Source organism: Sciurus carolinensis, chromosome 18, assembly GCF_902686445.1.
Source record: "Sciurus carolinensis chromosome 18, mSciCar1.2, whole genome shotgun sequence".
Classification (NCBI taxonomy): domain Eukaryota; kingdom Metazoa; phylum Chordata; class Mammalia; order Rodentia; family Sciuridae; genus Sciurus; species Sciurus carolinensis.
In genome coordinates, this window is record NC_062230.1 from 6,531,605 (window position 1) to 6,552,657 (window position 21,053).

The 21,053-nt window shown below is 45.8% G+C and overlaps 1 pseudogene; it reads right to left on the reverse strand.

The window, feature by feature from the left end:
* Window positions 1–3,779: 3,779 nt before the first annotated feature.
* Window positions 3,780–6,189, reverse strand: LOC124970640 (PRKR-interacting protein 1-like; annotated as a pseudogene).
* Between the last annotated feature and the right edge of the window lie 14,864 nt (window positions 6,190–21,053).

The following is a 21,053-nucleotide window of genomic DNA, read 5'->3' on the forward strand; positions in this document are numbered from 1 at the left end:
AAAAAAGTTGCCCCAGGAAGGGCAGGTAACTGATACACGGCTCTCTTATTGTGAGGTAACTCTTCCGGTTCTCTACGACAATACTCATGCGCAACAAAATATGAAAGAGAACAGTTGAGGAGTACAGATAGCTCCTTGAGGACAGAGGCACTGATGACTGTCTGCTTGGTCAGCCCCTTGCCCACTGACCAGAGAACAGCCCGATGATGGCTACAAGATTGGATCTATGGAATTTTCAAGTCCTAACCCTGGGGACAGTTCCTAAATGACTGATCTTACCAGCATCACCTGCTACTGAACGCACACACACAGTACAAAAGTCCACAGTGTATTTTTCTTCCCAGGTTTGTTTCTAAGCCTCTATTTATTCATCTGTAAAGGAAGAGAAATTATAATTCCTCTCGGCTAGCACTGTTAGGAAGAACCATGAGAACAGTCACAGGAAAGCACCAGATAACTACAAGCACATCCACCAGTACAAAGTGCCACTTTCCATTTCTTCTAGTCATTGCCTAAAAGGTTGAGGAGGCAGAGGAGGAACCAGCGCAGGAGGAAGAGGTGCCTCAGCTGCTGCCTACACTGCTGGGGCTGTGTGGATCTGCACAGGAGCACACTGAAACCAAGCAAGAGAAGCTGCGACGGAAGGAAACGAGCCTCAAGACAGGACAGCTGGAAAGAAAATGAGTGAAGTCTAAAAGCTACTGAATTTTTTTTTTTTTGGCTTTGGTATCCAGTTTTTATTGAGATATCATTACACAGCCTTGGTTGAATTGTTGGCCACATACCAAACTGGATCTCCAGCCTCTCTCTCCTTCTCTAGGCTCTGGCTGACTTAAAGTTCCAACCCTCTAACTATATGATTGCTCTTTATGGTGATGCGTCCCCATTGAGTGATCTCATCTTTCAGCATAAAATCATCCAAAGGGCTCATGAATACCAAAGACACTCTTTTGAAGGTTGGCTTCATTTGTTTGTTATTTCCATAATCGCAGAGTGCTGGGGGCTCGAACCCGGGTCTCCAGCATGAGAGGCGGCATTCTACGAGATGGGCTATATGGCCTGCCACTCTTTTGATATATGCTCCTAAACTTCCACTGGGGTTATGTCCCTAAATACCTATCATAAGTTGAACATATCCTACATCAAAAATGCATTTAATTGGCCCAACCTGCTAAGTATCATAGCTTAGCAATACACTACACTGCAGACATTAGTTATGTATCTTCATGATCACATGGACACCTGGGAGTTGGGGCTTGTTGCCACTGTCCAGCACACCAAAGGAGTACTGTGCCACGTATCACTGGGATAGGAAAAGATCAAACTTCAAAACTGGAAGTGAATGCATACACTTTTGCACCAGTATAAATCAGAAATTCCTCAGTCAAATCATCATGAGTCAGGGACCATATGTACTTCAGAAATTCCAAAGGTTTAGCATTCTCATGAACCAGGGATAAATGTCCATCTCTGCCCTCACACTACAGCCTTCTAGGAAGCTGGATTCCAGGACTCCATTCTCTCTGACCTCTGACTCCAGGATCACCAAACTGAGAGTCCATCAGCTCTAGGCACCCCAGGTCCGCCCAGGGTGTGTCACATCATCCAGAGACTGAACAAGTCCTTTGCAAAGGCAAAACCTGTCCTCGTCAGCCCTGCCTCCAACTTCCAAGGCCCTACTGGAGATTCTACCCATCCCAGAACTGTGCCTCTCCTTTCTCCTGAAGAGTCAAGCTCCTCAGTGGTTTAAGCCATGACAACTCCAGAGGAAGCCATGCGCCTGACTGAAGGGAATCTCCTTGGCCTGGAGAACCAAGGACCAGAAGGGAAGACCAGGCTGCTCTGCACCAGAACAGACTCAACCACAGCAGGAGTGTCAATGTGAGTGTGAGCAAAAGGGTGAGTGTGGCCAGATCACAGCCTCTTCAGCTCCAGACTGTAGTGCTTCCAATAAAGCCACCTGACAACCACTGATCCGTGTTGTCTGTATGTAGCGCAGGCTTGGGAAGATGGACATACGAGAGAGAAAAGGGGTGAAATGCACGAGCAGGTAGTGCATCCATTCTTGCCATTTCAGCTGAGCAAAATTTCCTCTTGCTTATTTTGAGTCATTCTCTCCCATACACTCAGTCCAGCCACAAGACTCTTTCTGCCTCTCCCAGACAAACTGTGGGTGAGTCCTGGGCCTTGGCTGGAATGTCAGAGATCTGAGGCAGCTATTTCCAAAACCCTACAATGGGTTAATTGCCCTTCTTGGCTCTGGTGAAGCACTCTCTACCTTCCCCAGCCAGTCTGTTCCATTGATTGTAATGATCTATCCCAGCTTCTTTTGACTAGCCCAGCTGTACCCCAGATGATGGTTCTCGGAGGGTGGAGACGGCCTGTATTCATTAACACTACATTCCTATGTTCATCACAGTGCCTGGCATGGAGTAGACACTCAGTACATAGCTGTTGATTGAATGTCTGGGACTGGGGAATGCTTGAGCCAATCACGGCTCTCCCCAGGAGACGTTCGGCAACCCAGGACACATGGGGATTGAGGAGATATGAGGTGGCGCTGGAAGCAGAGGAGGAGTGAGTGGAGGCGGGGTTCTGTGGAGGAGGAATTAGGAGTCTCCAGGTCCAGGAGGGAGCCAAGCCCCTGAATTATGAGTGAACTATGCACAGAGCTCTGGTGGCTGCCACACCTCAGCAAAGCTCTCAGGCACGCATGCCAACCAGTTCTATCGGGGTGGTGTTCTATCAGTCACTAAAAAATGCTGAGTATTCTCTTGCTTCTTTATTATTAAACTTTAGAGCCTATCTTTTGCTGCCTGAAATAAATATCTTTGCATTTTTTGGATGTCAAGTGTGTGAAACATTTTCCTGTATCTTCTCTGGATCTTCAGAAAAATTTATGGTACTTAGGACCACAACCTGCTCTACTTCCCTCCCTGCAACATCATTTAAAAATAAAAATGCTTCTCATGGTTTCTATACAGAGAACGTTATTTCTGATAGTGGCAAACCTATTGCAGGTAGCCGGGATATCCCTGACAAGCTAGGCGAAACTTCCCGCTAGGACTGAGAACGTCGCCACCAGAATACAGCAGGCCCTAATGAGTTTTGTGTTGATGTTGTAGTTCCTTAATTCTGAGGTCCTCGACGCCCGTCGGTACATGTGCGCATCATGAACATTTGGGCATTTAGACGATTCTCATGTCTTTCCTAAAAGATACAGTCTGGGTTCTGTCTGTCTCAAGTTTTCAAACAATGTGGTTCACTGCTTCCTTTTCTGTTGCGGTCCCTCTCTGCTCGTAGCAACTGCACACAACAAAACACGCTGCTTTTCTTTTCTTGACTAAGAGAATGGCTTCCTTACTCTGAAATACTCGCAAATGTGAGTGAGGCCTGGGGATGCGGTCAGCGCAGTCAATGGTAGGAGAGCATTTGTCTGACGTATGCAACTCTCTGGGTCCTTTTCTTTTCATTTTTTGTTCCCCCTTCCCTGAGACTAGGTATCACTAAGTTGCCTAGGTTGCCCTCAAATGCCTGGGTTCAAGGGATCCTCCTTCCCCAGTCTCCCAAATAGTGGGATTACAGGTATGCACCACTGAGCCTGGTTTTTAAAGTATAATTTCTTAAACAATTCTCAAATTCTTTAAAAAAAAAAAAAAAAAAAAAAAAAAAAAAACAACCATTTGACCTCTGTCATGAAGAAATTTCTAAACATTAGAAAACCCAAATCTTCATTGAAGGTGACAAATTGAACGCACACCATCATGCACACAAAACTGCTACTGCACACAGGCATTCAGCTGAGAACAAGAGAATTAACAGCTCTAGTGGTATGGGAGATCCTGCTTGCCATTCCATTCCATGGCTAAAGGACTAGAGGGGAGAGGGGACTCTGCAGTGCCCTTCCACACACATGGAAAACTCTATGCCTCACTCCTCTCCTAGGGTGGGCATCTTGCTGTGCCAAGTCTGATCTAGCAGTCACCTGGACTCTGCTTTCCATGTGGACTCTGGAAGGCAGACCCCAGGCAAACCACCACCAGCTGTATCTACACTTCTTCAAACATTTACCCCTAAAGGCTGTAAATGCACATCACCACAATACTGGGAGCCTCCAGCCTCCTGGCTCACTGACCTTCTCAGCCATGGCATCCATGTAGTCTTGTCACTGGTACTCTGCGGTGCAGATGCCTGTACATGTGGAACTCTCCACTGCCAGCCCCAGCACTTGAACCTAAAACCATAATGATCCAGAGTTCTAGAAGAAATCCAGTTACCAACACGGGCCATTCTTAACCAAAAGGGACAAAAGTAAAAACTGGAAATAATGGAAGGTACCATGCCTGCCGTTTTTCTACTTACATCCCAGAGCAAATACTAGGTCTGACACATTGGAGGCATCGTTAAATTGTGTGAATGTTAGACTGTGAAATCACTGAACATTCCACTCTATTGTAGCATTAAAAGGAAGAACAACTGTGGTTTAAGGACCAATTCCAGAAGAGAACCATGATGTCTACAGTCCTCCATTATTTCACATTTGGCTGCTTGACTTATTGCAAGTTGGAAAAGTATCCGCAATATATTAAGTAAAAAGATGTCGATTATAGAAATAATATGTGCAGAACAACCGTATTTACATGGGGCATGGTACGGGGATTGGACTCAGAGGCACCCGACCACTGAGCCACATCCCCAGCCCTATTTTGTACTTTATTTAGAGACAGGGTCTCACTGAATTGCTTAGCACCTTACTTTGCTGAGGCTGGCTTTGAACTCCCAATCCAGCATACTTCCTCAAGCCACTCAAATTGTAGGTGTGTGCCACTGTGCCCAGCAAACAACTGTATTCTTATAAAAACATTTTATTTTTAAAGGAGTGATTTTTGACTATAAAGAGGTTTGGAAGTCTTTATCAAAATGCTTCACACACAATTATGGTGAGTCTAAATGCTTTTTACATTTCTATGTATTGTTTCTAATTACAATTAGCATGTTAATTTATAATCCAACAAAATAATAAAATATTTCCATTTAGGAAAAAAAAGCAATGTGATATTAAAAAATAACAGAAGAAAGCTGTCTAGTGAAAAACCATAAGCAACTATACCCCACCACTGGAAGAACAAAACACTGGACTACTGAACAGTTTTTTGCCTATCAAAAATCGAACAAATAACCAACATCCAGAGACAGAGAGAAAAAGATACAGAAAGACAGACACACTCACACACATCTACCGTTCAAATTTTTATTTATACACACAGACAAAAAAGATTACCCATTACATCTCGGACAAATTCTGGGGGAGGTCGAGGTGCCCATTAAGTCACTTTTTCCGGTATGGGAACTGCTTTGTCCTGCAATATTTAAAGAAGAAAACATCTGTTAAGTATAAACCTGCTGCCAAATTTCCATCTCCTAGAAACAACGTCTAGCAAAGAGGGTGGGTTTTGTTACTTGGATTCGGAGCTGATTTTATGTTCTTCCCTTTACTTCATCCTGTACACTCTGGAATATAACCTCCACAGCCTTCCCAGGGCTACACTTTCCAGGTAGAACTTAGAAACCTCCAACTATAGGACCACTGAAGGAGGAGAACCAAGCTTTGCTGGTCAAAGGTCTAGAAAATAAACCTTCATCCAACTGTTTCTATCATCTGGGGAAGTGCGGCCTGGACAGGTGGGCGAGGAACGGAGTGACCTGTTCAAGCGTTTGGGCTGCTTCCTTTCTATCGGTGGTTGCTCCTTAGAAGAAATAAACCCTTTTGCTAACTCGCAGCTTCCACCTTTTCGGTCTAACGCTTTTGCCATGGCAAAGTAAGACGAAAAGGGTGAAGCCCTCCGCAGCGCCTTTAGGACGGTTTCCAACACAAGGACACAGGGAAGCTCGCTATTTACGGGCAGCCACACTTCCCCAGGACTGCTCCCGGGTTTGGGCGCCGAGGTCCTCAGGCTGGGGGCGGGGAATGGGGGCGCCGGAGCGGAGAGGGGTGGGCTTCGGCCGCGCCGCGGAGCCCACGCTTCCTCTCACCGGGTTCTTCATGAGCCGCTCCAGCTTCAGCTTCTGCTCCTCCGCCGCATTCATGGGGATGACGAGCGCCTGCGGTTCTTTCTTGGGCCCCGGCGGTCGCACAGACAAGACGGCCGAACTCGCCATGGCACCTCTCCCACTGCCAGCGAAGCTCGCGGCGCGCACTCATGACGACACGCTGTTGGCGCACGCGCAGACTCCGCGCGGGGGGCGTGGTCGGGGCCAGGGCGGAGTCGCAGAGCGGAAGCGGCCTGCTGAATATTCATGAGCCCGAGGCCGGTCTGGTTTATTTTGATCAAAGCGGCTTGATTTCACTTCCTGTTTCTGAACAAATCATTGCAGCCGGGACGCCCACGTCTCTGGGGACAGGTGGCCCCTAGTCTTGGTGGTCGAGGTCGCGCAGGGTGCAGAGGGCTCTCCGCACCTGCTCCCGCCGAGCTCCCTTCACATCTGGGCTTTGTCCCTGCGGGTCCTTGGGTCCCCGCCCTCCCATTTGCGACAACCTCCATTTATATAAGACGGTGCAAACATGTCACCGAGGTTCCTGAAAACTGGGGGTCGGATCTCCTCTGTCCCCTTGGAATTACTCAGCCGAGCGATTGAGCCTGTTTCACCAGGAAGAGAAAAGCCACCCCTCCAATCTGGGAGCCGGCCAACGTTCACAGCCAGGGCCTGCTGCTCTCCTATTGAACGTACCCAATTTCACAGAACACCCACATCGCACACGGCCTTTCTGTGACTGTGATGGAGCAAGACACAGACTGCTCCACAGTCACGTTCCAAACTCATGAAAACGAGAATATTGCTCCCACCAGAGACCACACATCTAACCATCCGGGGCAATGTGGGTAATTGTGGGTTGCTACCCAGAGCTAGCCTTCATTTCTTCCTTTCTTTTTTATAGATGATGAACAATTTTTATTTTTATTTTCTTATTTTTGTTAGTGGGAATTGAGCCGAGGGGCGCTTTATCACTGAGTAACATCCCCAACCCTTTTTATATTTGAGACAGGGTCTCACTAAACTGTTGAGGCTGGTCTGGAACTTGTGATCTTCCTGCTTAGGCCTCCCTGTCTCTGGGCCTAGACGCATGTGCCACCATGCCTGGCTATCGTTCATGTTCTTGTGTCGATTTGACTGGGCCATGAAGTCCCTGAATATTTGGTCAAACATGATTCTGGTTGTGTCTGTGAGTGTGTTTCTGGATGATATGAATATTTAAATTGATAGACTGAGTATAGCCTAATATATGGCCCTTATCCAATCACTGGAAGCCCTGAATGGAACAAAAAAACTCACCCCTCCTCCAATAAGACGGAATTCTTGCTTGATGGCTTCTGTACTGGGATCCAGTATTGGCCATCCCCCCCCCCCCCCCCCCCAGATTTCAGACTGGGAGGAAACATTGGTTCTTCCGGGTCTTAGCCTTGCATCTGGGACCAGAACTACATCATCAACTCCGGTGGCTCTCCAGCTTCCCGACTCACACTTCAGATGTAGGACTTGTCAGTCTTCATAATCCCATGAGCCAGCTCCTTATAATAAATACATTCTCTTGGTTGTTTCTCTGGAGAACTCTAATATAAATATTTATTAAGATAGCTAATCAGCCTGGGGATATAGCTCAGTTAGTAGAGTGCTTGCCTCACAAGCACAAGGCCCTGGGTTCAAATCCCCAGCACCGCGGGAAAAAAAAAAAAAAAAAAAAGCTAATCATAGATTTGTCCTCACTTCCTGACAGCATCTAAGCCAGAACAAAAGCATACGTTCACAAGTCACCTGACACAAACCCAAATCCTATCACAAGTCCTGTCAATAGCCTCTGCCTGGAATAGGTATGGTCTTCCCTCCTGTAACAAGCCAGAACCCCAGTGTGCTCAATTACAGATGTGTTCCTGGTAGACTTGACAGCTTTCCTTTTGTTGTTTGCCATTTGATAACCTCCATAGAGTAGATGCTGCTCTTCTTTGTTACTGTATCCCAGTGTCTGGGGCAAGGCCCAGCCCAGGAAGGCACTCTAAATAAACATTTACTGGATGAACATAGCATCTTCGGGACAGGAACCTCAATACTACTGCTGTCTGCTCAGCCCAGAACACCTTTCTCACTGGGTCCCCAGGAGGAAGGACAGGTGGACAAGAGGAAGGTGCTGCATTAGTTCTCTAAAGGCCACCGGGCGAGTTTCCCAGGATGAGGGGAATTCAGGGAAGTTCTTGAGTAGTCTTGGTCTGTCACTGGAAGCTGGACAGGGCTTGGCCTGGGTGGGGTCATGCACACAAATTCCTCCTTTATTAAACACCCTAGCAACCTGGTACCTCACTTTTCTCTAAGGACCCCACAAAACAACTTTACTTGGAGAGTCTTTTCCTCCCTGAAAAACTGACACTCAGGGCGTTGTGCACCTGGCTGAATTGTCACCTCATGGTTGGGCACACTGGTGCACACCTGTAAGGCCAGCCACCAGGGAGACTGAGGCAGAAGAATCACAAGTTCAAGGCCAGCCTGGGTAACTTACCAAGACTGTGTTTGAAAATAAAAAATAAGAAGGACCGAGCATGTATGTATGGAACATTGTTGAAGTGAACCAAACAACTTCCATTTTGCTTTCTAACTCCATTTTGTGAAACTTATAAAAAACATGTTGTTTGCTGTGATATACCAAAACAAAATGTGTGTGTAGTGTTAAGATAAGTAGAATGACGTCCGGTGAGGTACATAGTGACTATGCAGTCACTGAGAAAAACATTTGGCAGTTTGTTTACACCAAATTTGCATTAGTTTTAATGGTAAAACTGGTAAAAATATTTACTAGATGAGTTTGCAGAATCTAGGACTTGAAAAACAAATTATGTAATGTGTGGACTTGTTTTGGTGTGACTATATAAACTGCAGACTGATCCGGAGCGAGCGGGCACTACTCCACGGACAGAGTCTGTCACTATGTCCTGCTGACTAGTGACATGATAGTGCTCCCCAGCTCGAGGCTCCCGGTCGCTGCATGCTGTTACCTTGATGACTGACTGCTGTTTGCTGTGAACCGAGCATCAATAAAATCTCATCTGAGGACCATCCGCTGACTCCATGAGTGTTACCTTATTCCTACCCGGTTCCCGATCCAGCACAGGCCGCAAGTGTCACGACGTGCTCATGACAGTGTAGCTCAGTGATAAAATGCCCCTGGGTTCAATTCCCAGTGCCGAAAAAAATAATAATAATAATAAAAGAAAGAAAGGAAGGAAAAAAGCTACCTCCTCCACCAAGCCTTCTCTGATTGCTCCTATCATTACTTTCAGGCAGTAAGTTGCTCCCTTCTTGGGGCTCCCTCTCCCCTGGGGCCGGGTGGTTGGCATGCTAGTTGCCATAGAATGTCCTCAACATCTGCCTTCCCCTAACCCTGAGCAGAGGCTGGGCCAGAATCCCAGCATCTAACCCTGGCCTGCCACAGAGCGGATGCTTGCAGAATGCTCGGGGAATAGAGGAATGGAAACAGTAAGTGAACAGTGGATGAATGTGTCAACTCAATGACCAAATACGGAAGACAGAAGGAACACGGAGATTCAGGGAGTGTGAGAAAAGTGAAGGGAGCCAGGCCGGCCGTGCACACCTGCAATCCCAGCAATGTGGGAGGCTGAGGCAGGAGGATTGAGAGTTCACAGCCAGCCTTAGTGAGGCCCTAAGCAACGCAGCAGGTACCTGTCTCTAAATAAAATATTAAAAAGGGCTGGGGATGTGACTCAGTGGTTAAGTGCCCCTGGGTTCAATTCCTGGTACATACCTCCACAAAAGAGCAAGTGGACACTCAATAAATAAGTGGCGACATGAGACAGTGAAGCAGCACAGAGTTACAGAGTTGGCACCCGAGGCACCATCTGACCTGCTGGCACCTGACTCCATGGCAGCCCCAGCTCCGGGTCAGGCACAGAGATGGGGCGTGGCAGACAGTGAGCAGATGGAAGTTAAGCCAGTGGGTGGCATGAACGAACGAGCCAGGCAGCAGAGAGCGAAGGCCTGTGGGTGTGAGGGCTGGTAATGACCTTCATGTCCATGTCTGTCCAAGTCTCTGGCGTTCTTTTCATTGTTATCATACAGACGAGGATGAGGGGGAAGTGGCCCAAGCTCAAACAAAGTCAATTCTGGGTCTCTGGTCACCTGAGTGATTAAGGGACTCATGGATGGATAGGAAAAGCCCTGGTGGGGACTGATCACCTGGCACCCCTACAACTGAAAGCAGATTTGGGATTCTGCCCCTAGGGATTGAAGGATACCTACCTCTCCCTCACCTCTGAAGGCCCCAGTCTCAGACCCCATGTGCCATCCCACCCGCCACCAGGGGGCAGCCGAGCCCCACCCAGGCCCTCCATGCCCTCAAGTCCAGCCACTGACAGACCCAGAACCAGGTGCCTAGGAAGCAAGGTCTACCATCCAGTGAAGACACTGTGCTTTGGCGTTTGGGAGACCTGGTGCCACATTTTGGCTTCACCTACCCTGAGTTTGCAACTTAAGATCTCCAAGGCGGTCTCCTCACCTGCCAGGTGGGCACCAGCAAACCTACCCAGGAGACTGGCTTGCACATGCAGTGATGTATGGACGCAGTGTCCAGCACAGCACCTGATACCCAGCGGGGTGGACACCTGTCCCAGTTGGTCCCAGGACTGAGGGGTCTCCAAGGATGTGGGACTTCCAGTGTCAAAACCAAGAGTCTCAGACCAATGGAGACAGTTGGTCACCCTAAAGGACCATCCTGTCTCAGTCCTTTACTTCAACAGTAAAGCTGAAACTGTACAACTTCCTATGAACATTCTAGAATTTGAGGTCTCACCAAATTAGTAAGTCTGTGGTCTCTGTACAACTGTGCTGCTGTCAATGAAAGAAAACAGGTCCATGAAGAGATGAAAACAAGGAGGGAGGCTGGGGCTGTCGTCGGTGGTAGAGCACATGCTTAGCTCGCTCAAGGCCCTGAGCTCCAGCCCCAGCACCCCCAGAAAGCAAAAAGAAGAAAAAAATTGTAAAACAAAACAAAGATAGAATAACCCACTTCAGAAAGGAGCTTGTCACTCTCCTGTGCAGGTAAACATGTGCTTAGCAACCCAGAAAGCTCACTGCTGCGTGTTGACTTCCAGAAGTGAAAATCGATGTCCCCACTGAGTGACCCGCATGTGAAAATGTACAGCAGCTTGATTCCTCATTGCACCCTCCTGGCAGCAGCCCACCTGTCCATCAAAGCGTGATTTATCCACACACGAAATTCCCCTCATCTCTAAAAGGAGGAACCTGCTAATACTTGCATCAACGTGGAAGGATCCTGAATGCATTGGGCTGCCCGGTGTGGTGGTGCATGCCTGCACTGCCAGCGACTGTGGAGGCTGAGGCAGGAGGATCACATGTTCCAGGCCGCCTCAGCAATTCAGGGAGGCCCTCAGCAACTTAGCCAGACCCTGTCTCCAAACAAAAGGGCTGGGGGTGCGACTTGGTGGTGAAGTGCCCTGAGGTTCAATCCACAGTAACCTCATAAGCACACCACATCTGAAAGTCCACAACCTGAACGATCCTATTGACTCACCATTCTGGAAAAGCCAAACAAAAACAGATCAGAAGTTGCCAGAGACCAAGGGTAGGTAACAGGAGGAGCAGAGGGACTGGGGGAATGTTGTTGGACTATGGCGACGTGCTCTACCTGGGTGGTGGAGATGGCAATGTGACCATATCCATCTGTCAAACTCACTGCAGCATTTACTTACAAAGGGTGACTTAATTGTATACAAGTCCCGCCTCAATAACCTAATGTAATCAACAACGGCCAACTAGCTGGGGGCAGGGGAGCTGCCCTATTCCTGTTTGGGTGTTTTGGGGGAGCAGTGCCGATCTTCAGTCTACAGTACCCACCCCAGGCAGCCCTATAAATTTTCCCTGCCCCACAGGGGCCCAAGGGTAGGGGCCGTAGGTTTTCCAAAGTCCACATGCCGATGCGGATGAAGGCCCACACTTAGACCTCTGGACCCCACATGCCCACAGAGTTCCGGCTGCTCTGCTGGCAGGGCCCTCTCTTAAGCTGGGCTGCAATCATAGCAGGTGCCCGGGCCTGCAGCTGGCATGATCTCCACCCACCACAGCTCCCAGTCTGGATCACTAAAATGCCTTCCTGTGTTGAACTGGAATCCCCTGGTCTGCCTGTTGAAGGACCCAGCAGAATTAGTGCTGAATGCATCACTTTTCTGTTGCTAATGACTAAATACTGCAGACCAGGTGTTTTTAAAAGTGCATTTATTTATTTATTTATTTATGTGGTGCTGAGAATCAACCCAGTGTCTCACATGTGCTAGGCAAGTGCTCTACCACTGAGCCACAGCCCCAGCCTCGATGGGGTGGTTTTTAAAGAAAAGATGCTGATTTGCGCTCAGGGTTCTGGACGTCCTGGGTCAAGGGCCACATCTGATGATGACCTTGCTCACAGAGTCCCCAGGAACTGCAGGTAACACAAGGTGAGAGACAGGCAGTGGGCCCAGGTGCTTCTTTTTTTTTTTTTGGTGGTGCTGGGATTGAACCCATAGCCTTGTGCTTGTGAGGCAAGCGCTCTACCAACTGAGCTATATCCCCAGTCCCCGGGTGTCTCTTGTGGTCCCTCTCCTTTGTATAGAGCCACCAGGATTCACTCATGGGGACTCTACCACGATGACCTTATCTACCTTTGTCACCTCCCAAGGTCCACCTCTGAATACCATAGTGGATTAAGTTTCCACATTTTCCATTTTCATCACAGTGGGGACTAAGCTCCAGCATGAGTTTTGTGGGGGACCAATCACATTCCCACCATCCTCAGACACATCCCTGTCTGGGCTGGCCCATGGCTGCTCTCAGCCCTTGACCCCACTGTCCCACCTGTGACCCACATAACTTGCATGACCTCCCTTGAATATGTGGACCACCCATAGATCCTCTGCTGAGCCACACACGCAGGGGGAGGCCATATTCAAAATGCCCCCAGAACTGTGAAAATCAGCATCACTACCCTGTGGAGTGCTTTCCATGTGCCAGGGTCTTGGTAAGTCGAGTTCTGTGCCGATCTCACTGAATTCTCACAAGAACCTCATGCAATAGATTCTATTATTAACTCTTTTTTTTATTTTTTCAGGACTGAGACTTGAACCCAGGGCCTCAGACATGCCAGGCAAGTGTTCTACCATGGAGCTGCACCCCTGGCCCCTACTCTCCCGATTTTAATGGTAATTGCTTCCTTGCTTTTAATATTTCAATATTTTTTTTACCGAAACACCAACCCCCAAACTCCAGTTTCGGTTTTGGAACTCCACATCCTTAGCATCAATCAGGATGTGTTTTCTATTCTGTGGGTTCCATTTACTCCCTTACTTGGATCTTCTGTCAGAAAGCTCTTCATTGGATTGTAGCCAAACATCCCCGTTTCCTCCACTGAGGGATTCTTGGGTCCTAGCTTTAAAAAAACATTTCTTGAGTGCAGCAGGGAGGTCTGCGCTGGGTGCCTTTGGCAGTCGCTCTCCGCCAGCTCCCCTCGCCGTCCCCGGGGGCGTCGTGCAGTCCCTCCCGGGATGGAAGCCGCCGGCCACAGGGGGCACCTGGATCTGCATCCCGCCGCAGCGCCCGGAGGACATGCAGGAGAGAGAATGAGCCAGAGGGACACGCTGGTGCATCTGTTTGCTGGGGGATGTGGCGGCGCAATGGGAGCTATTCTGACATGTCCGCTGCAAGTTGTGAAAACGCGGCTGCAGTCGTCTTCTGTGATGCTCCACATCTCTGAAGTTCAGCTGAGCAACATGGCTGGAGCCAGTGTCAGCCGCGTCCGGTCCCCAGGACCTCTCCATTGCCTGAAGGTGATCTTGGAAAAAGAAGGGCCTCGCTCCTTGTTTAGAGGATTAGGCCCCAATTTAGTGGGGGTGCCCTTCCAGAGCCATATACTTTGCTGCTTATTTAAACTCCAAGGAAAAGTTGAATGGCGTGTTTGATCCCCATTCTACCCAGGTACACATGATTTCGGCGGCAGTGGCAGAACACAAGGAATTAAGTACAAAATAATCCAAAATATTCCATAAGTATGGATGTGCAATATTACTGGCTAGAGTGCAAAAAGTGAAAGGTTTTACTGCAATCACTGCAACCACCCCATTTTACTATTACTTTTACTATTGAGTAACCTGCACCTTTTACTACTTTAAACATACTCTGTGTCTGACCCTTATGAGATGTTTGCTGTTACACAACATCAGGGAACTTTGCCTATGGATGTTGCTATACTGACCTATAAAACTTCTGCAGTTAAACTCCAGTGTGGTACTCATTTCATTACACCTTAACTTTACATTTTTTGCAATGGCTTTATCTTAAGAATGACTCCTTATGAATGCACTTTGTGGCCTTGGGGGTGGGAGGCAACAGGAGAGAATTTCATGTTAAGTTTTTTTTTTTTAATACTGGTTATGTATTAGAAACAGTGTTCATAACATTTTTCTGGGCTTTTGTTTTAAAGGGCTCATAATGTGTTTAAGCATTCTTTGTACCCGATAGTGCCATAACATGGAGAAGCAGCATGTCATTACAGTTTTTTCTGCTATCACCAGTAAAGCTCTCTTGAATTCCCCCACCTTAACTTTGTGTAATCAACAGTAACTGGATGTTTCTGAGGTGCTCAGTTGGAATTTAAAATATTCCAATCACTTTGGAGACCAAATACAAATTCAGTTTTGTTACTTTTAATTTCTTCTTTGACATTTATTGTGAGAAACATAGCAAGCCCCCCCGAAACACACACAAAAAACACCAGGTTTGTAACTTGAATCTGTAGAGAAGGTCTCATTCCATAACGTTTGCCTTTTTGGTGCCATTCGTGCTGCCTAATACAGTGCCATTTGCCTGTGAAGATGCATAAATACTGTGTTGAATGTAGGACACACTCCCTAGTCTTACTGATTCAGTGCCCCACAAAGGAAGAGGACATGAAAACCAGCAGCTAAGGAACATCTCATTTCCTTGTAGCAAATTCGTAACAAGTGTCCTTCCAGGATGGTAGTCTATTTATATTTAGGAAGCAAAACTTAAATCGACCTTTTGTGCATTATGTTCAGCTTTTAAAGCAAGTATTATGTATGTACTAGAAGGAAAAGCTTTTGAAGTCCTAGATTACATTTGTGCAACAACTAGAAAAGAGGAACGAAGTTTGTTTGTCCCCCAGTACATTCTGCCATAGTTTACGTTGACAGATCATTAAAAAAAAAAAAAAAACTATATATGAAAGTTACATAAAAAGTTGATTTTTCAATTGATTCTAATGCTTAAAGATAAAAACATTTATCAAAGCATTGGACCTTTTAAAAAACTTACGTGTTTTTTTCATGTGTTTTCCACCAGATAACTTTTAAAACTTTGGTATGGAGATTGTCAGCACTCCGCAGTGGTATGTGTTATTACAGAATCTCCTCAGAAAGTTGACCTGAGCCTCGTCCAGTTCAGGTGGTAGGTGCTGAAAGCTTCCACTCAAAGCAGCCACTCCCAGAAATAGTTTCCTACGTTCCAAATCCGAGACCACGGTGCCACTGCTGTGATTGTGGATGCCATACACTGCTTTCTACCACGAAGCCTCTGTCTTGGTTCTCATTATGTTAATGTGGTAGAATCGACCTTCCTAGGACAGGCCCAAATTGATTAGTAATTTGAAACCAAAATAGAATGCCGTGAGGTTGTTTAATCCAGTCTTGTCTCAAACCTACTGTGCACTGTGAAGTAGCATTATTTTAGGCCCAACTGAATTGGGGTTCACAATTAGTCCCTCTTCCAGAGTCCCTCGTGCCTGTCTCTAGTTGACATGCTGTTCTACCCAAATGGAATAAGTGTAGAGACACTTTGGAGCTGACAAATACTGTAGGAGAAAAAGGCTGACTACCAATCACACCTTTAATATTCCTAGAATATGGACATTTCTGAACGGTGTAAATTGAAAGGAATTTTAATATATAAAATAAACATGCTTTCTGTTCTTAAATCTCTCATGCTCTTATATTTCCCATTAGTCTGTACATTGATTTTTTTTGCTCCTCCTTTATGAACTGAAAATTCTAGTCCTACTCAGTTATGTTAATGAACTTTTTAAATGTACCCCAGTGTATGTGAAGAATTAAGTATGACCTGTCAGTCAGAGCTAACACATCAACTTTTAAAGAGTTGGTAACTTTTGCTCATTTGTGTGAGTTTTGCTCTTCTTTCATTTATGTATATGGCTGTAAATTGTACGCATATGTTCTGTATTTATGTAAACTAGATTTTACATGAATTGTTCAAATTTTAAAAATGAAAGTATGCTTACGAAAAAAAATTTCTTACCCCATGGTTGTAAAGAAACTCTTTTATATTATTTTTAGATGCTTTCTTGTCTTGCCTTTCGCATTTAGATCTACAATTCACTTGAAATTATCTTTTGGGTTTGGCATGGAAGCCTAATTTCACTTTTTCCATACTGATGACTAAATTTCCCAGAACCGCTTATTGAAGAAACTGCATTTCCTCACTGTGCTGGTGCTTCATTTCAAATCAGCACAATTTTATTCTGGTCATTTCCATGGGCAACGAGTTGAACCCAGGTGTGGACCAACTCTCAGGTGCACTGAGCAGCTCTTGGTTTGTGCCCTGGGGCCCACTTGGTACAGAACTGGAATCTGCAGGGAGTTATGGTTACTTGTGGCAATGCCTAACTAATGGGGACTGGGCTCATTGTGTTTCTCTTCCTTCTATCTTCCTAGTCTCCTACTTTCCAAGCCTTTGAGATCACTGCCCTAAATAAATGACTTGCACTTGTGGACACTGGTACTGGAGGTGGCTCAAGAAAGCAGCCCTCCAGGAAGGGATCATGAAATAGAATTCTGCACTGGTCAAGCTACAACAAAGACCCTCTGCGGGGGAGTAAGTGGGATGTGATAAGGCTGGCCTGGGGCAAAGTCATGATGACTGACTGCTCTCTGCTGTTTGATGTACATAGAACACAAAGCAGTGTTGGTTTAGCGACCAGTCCTAGAAAGACCTGGGAGCAATGCAGAGTGTAAGGATCCTGCTCTTGGTTACTGTTACCTACTTACAGGGCTTGAAAGGAGAAAATGCAGACTCGGGTTAAGCACCCACCAACTCAAGGCAGGCTACAAGTCAGAACATCCAAGGCAACTGTCACTCAAGGGAGAGACCAATAGCAGGTAAAAAAGATGGCTGCTCTACGAGGTCATAAACCTCTGTCCTCAGCCATTCCAGGGATGGCACGACTGGTCCACGAGAGAGGGAGACATGTGCGGGCTGGAGGCTATGTCTGGGCTTCCTGCCACCATGCTGCTGTGTTTATCGCAACTCCTAAATGCAGGACACATGGCCCTTGACAGAGCACTAGACTCTCACTGAGGAGCCCCGTCGGCCTCTTGGTGGCCAGCGGATTACCTTGGCGCCCTCTCATCTTAAAGGCAGCACTGGATTGTCTTCCTGGAACTGATATCCCGTCAGATGGGTTTGCCTTTCCTACCTCACCTCTGCCAGCGCCATCATTCAAGGGCTTCAGAAGGCAGCTGATCTGCTGTCGGGGATCCTGCACATCATCTCTCAGACCAGGGATCATTTCACGGCAACAGAGATGCAGGATGGTGACGGGAACATCCAGCACAAGGCACGAAAGCCTCTGACCTCAAGAGCGTGGAGCGGACTTTCCAATTCTGAGATGAGACATCCACTGGAAGCACCCCCGAGGGGCTGGAGCGATGTCCTCCAGGATGAGGAATGTACTCGGCACCTACCACTGAATGCATTGCGCCCCACGCCCTGGTTGGAATTCACAGCTCAGGAAACACAGGCTGGAAGTCGGAGGGTGTCGGGGTCTTAAGGCCCCTTGCCCTTCTCGACCAGCGGCAAGGGAAGGGGACACTCCCCAACAAGGTCAGATCAGGATAGGTAGGCCCGACTGATCGCCGCTCCCCAGCCCTCCCGGCGGAGGACAATCAGACGCGTCAGGGAGACCCGTCACAGCAGGAACTCGTTTGTTGAGGAAGTTACACAGCTTTTATGTAGGGTGGGGGTTAGGCGGGAACCAATCAGCTTAAAGGTCAGCAAGGCATGGGGGGTTCTCTCAGGCGAGAGTCCCATTGGACTATATGGCAAGCCCGAGCTGATCACATTCGCGGAACTGTTGTTAACCAAACCCTGACGGTGGTCCGGTTTATCGTCATGAACCTTTGAAACCGCCTTTGAGCCTTGATCTTGCTCACTCGCCAGGAAGTAAGGAGTCAGCCTGAGTTAGGTAATGTGTCATTAGTCCCAACACATCCCCCTTTTTTGTTTTATATTAAGGGTGTGTCTGTCTTAGGTTGCCCCTGGGAGGGTCTTACCCATCATGGAACACCACGCTAGCAGTTTGGGGGTCCGCCTTACTTGAAGGTGTGCCTGTCTTAGGTTGTCCATGGCAGAGCAACATCCTTACCCGTCATTGGACAATGAGGCTCTAGCCCTCATTTCCTTTCTTAGGTCGGTATGAGCTCCCCATGAATCTTACCCATCTTTGACTACCACCTTAGCACTTCAGGCGGGCCCCTCAGGAGGAGCAGGGCTTAAGGGAGAGACACTTAGACCCCAGTGTCTTGATACGAGTGATCCATGATCCTATAGGGCTCCCAATCATCATTATGAAGGGTGGTATAATGCTGTCGGACCACCTTGAGCTTCACAGACTTAGCCTGGCTTTTCAATAAATGGATAAGCTTATTGATTGTGCAAGGCCCAAAGGTGAACACAGGATAATGGTGATTAGCGGTCCCCTAAGCGGGAGGAGGTAGGGGAGCCACCCATGTAACCCAGTCCAGAGGAAATTAGAGTGGAGCTCACTCCTACGATGTTCCAGATCTTCTTGTAGGTTTTTGATTTTATCTTGTACAATGTCAGAGGGGTTGGCGTAGAAACAACACTCTTCACCAAGGAACAGGCAAAGCCCTCCTTCCTTTGCCGTTAGCAGATCCAAACCACGACGATTTTGCAGGACAACAGCAGCCAAGGAATCAAGCTGAGCCTGTAGATCTAAGATGGTAGAGCTGCAAAGTGCAATGTTAGGAGCTCTGTGTAGCTCTCTAGGAAGTCTGCTGTTCAGAGTCATAAGGTCAGAGACCCTAATCTTAATCACTGTTGTCCCATTTTTGCTATTGTGCATTACACTCTTTTTAAATGTCATTTTAAGCAGTTTACATATATTGACTCCTGAGTCTATATGAACATTAGTTAACACAATTTAACATTATATCTAAAACATGAATTAAAGAAATGCTGAGAGAGCTTTTAACTTTCCTTTTGTGTGGCAAAATGACAAAATGTTTTTATGTTTAACTTTTGAACAAATCAGGCTCTCAATAACCTTCAGAAATACATTTAACAAATTTTACATATACCCTATTGATGACAGGTCCTATAATAGAACATTAAATGATAGAAATAAATCCCCAATAAAATTTACTAAGTTTAAAATTACCATTACAGACAAGTTTAGTTTGGAGAATAGCAGCTTGATAAATTCCCTGCTTTAAAATCTTGTATACCTGGAAAATATGAACACATTTAATATACAAAGAGTGAACATTTCACGATTACCTTGACACTTTTATATTACCAAATTTAGTTTTTAAAGAAAAATTTAGACTGTAACGTAGTACAATACTCTAACAGTTGCTTAACCATAATTGTATACCCCAATTTTTAAGACTAATTGTTCTAAAGAATAAAACTTAATAGATGCAAAGTTAAGAGTAAATTAGTGTTTCTAAGAAATCCTTGTTATTTTACCATGTCATTTTACCATATAGATTAAACTTTGGTTTATATTAGAACATTAGTATTTCACCTTAGGAAAAAACCTTAAATAGCTTTAACTGTGTCACATACACACAACCAACTTAGTTACATGCAAACTTGTTGAAATTTGTCCTTTACTTACATAGACCATCTTAGCACTTACTTAGACCCTCATGTAATTTATCACATAAGCACTTTCTTACCCAGAAACATTTTGTTTTTCACTAAATATATTTCCATACTTAGAACCTTTTATTTTCTCTTTCCTGTTGACCCCTTTTTGTTCACCTTCTGAAACAACTCTTATGAAATTTCTGAATTTACATAAATTACTCTATTTTAACAAGATTAAATACTTTGTTATTTATAGTACTCTAATTGAAACACAGTTGAAACCTTTAGAATCCTTTGTGTATAGAATTGTACCTGTTAGGACATAACTCTTAGTAACCTTGTTTTTAGTTTAGTGATGACACAAAACAATTTTCTCTACAAACACATTTGAGTACTCCCATGCATGTCAACTCTAATTCACTTATTTTGTAAAAACCAAGATATCAGACAAGTGTCCTGAACAGTATTTGCCAGCTTTTTCTTGTTGGAGGAAAGTCCTAGAAAAATTGGTGTTAGACATTTTATAAACATCAACATTATATTAGTTTGACCACCTAGAGACTTGCAGGTTATTTTCAAGACATTTTACTTCTATTAGTTTACCCAATTTAAATTGAACCTTTTGAAATCACGTGAATTAAAATATTTGGATCCATTTTTAAATTTTAATTTTAGGAGCGCTCAGTTTTGATACAGACAAAACACGACATCAGACAGCACGACATACAAATAACACAAAATCAAAGGCCTTGTAACTTTATAGGTGAATCTCCACTGCAATGTAACAGATGTTCAAAAACTCTAGTTAAATAAAAAAAATAGAACTGATCAAAAAAGTCATGAGCTCAAAAAAAATGTAGAATTCAAAAAAAACAAGAGTGCTGGAAAAATGATACGGCCGTTAATTACTTTAGAAAAGCACCATAAAATTTACTTTTGCTGGGGCTGGTGTTGTGGCTCAGTGGTGGAGTGCTTGCCTGGCATGTGTGAGGCCCTGGGTTCGAGCCTCAGCACCACATAAAAGTAAAATAAAGGTATTGGATCCACCTACAAAAAAAAAATGTATAAAAAAAAATTTACTT